This window comes from Octodon degus, unplaced genomic scaffold (genome assembly GCF_000260255.1).
Source record: "Octodon degus isolate 3935 unplaced genomic scaffold, OctDeg1.0 scaffold00071, whole genome shotgun sequence".
NCBI lineage: Eukaryota > Metazoa > Chordata > Mammalia > Rodentia > Octodontidae > Octodon > Octodon degus.
In genome coordinates, this window is record NW_004524647.1 from 6,779,071 (window position 1) to 6,781,187 (window position 2,117).

Below are 2,117 nucleotides of genomic sequence, written 5' to 3' on the forward strand. Positions count from 1 at the left end.
ACCCTGGAAAGAATATAATGCACCCAAAGAGGGTTTCTGTGGTCATTTGTCACTTGCTGCCTGATCCTTGTTTCTTGCTGCTTGCTGCCTTCTGTCTGCCTAGCTTTGCCACAGACTTTTTCTCCTCTGTGATGCCCCTCTGCCAGGCCACCTTGCCTTGGAGCCAGCTCACTCTGGGCTGAAACCTTTACAAACTATAAGCCAAAACAAACCTTTTGTTTTTTAACTTTGGGTGTCAGGTGCTTTGTTGCAGCAACACAAAAGGCAACTAATGCCTGGTGGCAGTAAAGGAAGATAAGCTTGAGACATATCTAGGTGAATGGATGCACCATGAGACCACACTCTTAAGTGAAATAAATAAGACATATATGTATGAGTAGCACATTGTTTCTATGGTGTAAGACATCGTAGCAGGTGAATTCTAGTGTGAAGATATGAAGGGAGAGAAGAGATGCAAAAGGAAGAAAAGATAATTAAATAAGGAATGATTTGAAGTGATTTGGTATATAATCCAATCAGTTTCAGTTACTGCTATACCCTAAACTCTACTCAACTACTTTATATTCACTCTACTTCACATCATTTTATGAGTATATATTGAGCTCTTAAAATGGTATTAAATTAATTTTCAATAGTTGCTATAAAAAATTACCACAAAGTGGAAAATTTAGAACAGACTTTTATTCTCTCACATTTAAGGAAGCTAAAAGTCTGAATCAAAGTGAAGTGAACCCATGCTCCCCCAAAAAGCTCTTGGGGAGAGTCCTCCTTTGCCTCTTCCAGCTTCTGGTGGCTCCTTGCATCCCATGGCTGGTGGCATCACCACTAGAGTCTCTGCCTCCCTCTTCACATGTCCATCACTATGTGTCTTTGTATGTCACATATTCCTCTTGTTTTCCTCATAAAGACATTGCTCATATCTCAAGACCCTAAATCCAGTATGATCGCATCCTGAGATCCTTAATTCCATCTTCAAGCATACCATTTCCAAATAAGGAAATGGGGATAGTTACTGTGGATTAGAAGCTGAACATATTTCTGAGGAGCACTATTCAAAGCACCAAGTTGGTAAATATATATACACCAGATTTTGACCCTCATTTTTTCAACTATCTAAGAAAATCACATCTCAGACCAACAATAACCCCTAAAAAGAACCATACCTGAAACTCAACTTTCTTTCTTTTCCAGAATCATTTACTATTAATATTCCACAATGAGTCAGTTGCTATGCTTTATCTTACACCTGAAATTTCTTTTGCATCCATTTTTTCATATCACAGCCACCTTTGCCACTGTTTATGCTCTTTCCCATGTTTCAACCTCACAGCTGGCTTCTGTGACCATAATTTCACCCTCCTCTATCATCAGTCCATCCTCCTTAACTCTAAAGGATCTATTTTCCCCCTCACCACTAAAGAATTGATTTTCCTGCACTAGCAACCTGTTCAATGGCTATGAACGACATTCCCCAATTATTTCTTGTCAAATCACTTATTTATTTCCAAGGTAATTTAAGAAACTTGGGTTCCAAGCAATTCTGTAACTTTACACAGTTTTCTCTTCTCTGAATACTCATACTTCCAGTACATATTATTGTAGCATTTAACAATGTAAAGCAAAGATCTGTAGTTATTTCAATCAAAGTCAGGATTGTCATCACACTCCTAGCAGTGGTCCCATACTGAGACCTTTATCTACCACCTCTTGAGGATTTCTCTTGACCCTGTTTCTTTGAGGTCTAATACTCATTGTTGATCTTTTCCATCCTGCCATTGCTGACTAGACATGGTCAAACTTTGGGGCAATCAAATGCTCTCCCTTGGACTTGAAAATTGAGGACAAGGACTAAGTAATAGGTCTTTCAGGGACAAATTGAACAGAAGAAAATTATCTTTTACCAATGTTCATGTTTGATGTGGTCAGTGGGTTGTTTGTGACTGGTTAAACACAAGTTAAGTAGAGAAATTGGAAGTAAGCATTTTAAAACCTTCATTCAATTTGACAGGGTAAGTCTGTGTCTACTGACTTTGGTCATTAAAATTGTAGGGATTTTAGGGTTGAGGATGTAGTTCAATATTCGGGCACAGGTTAAATCCTTAGTATGGTAAACAATA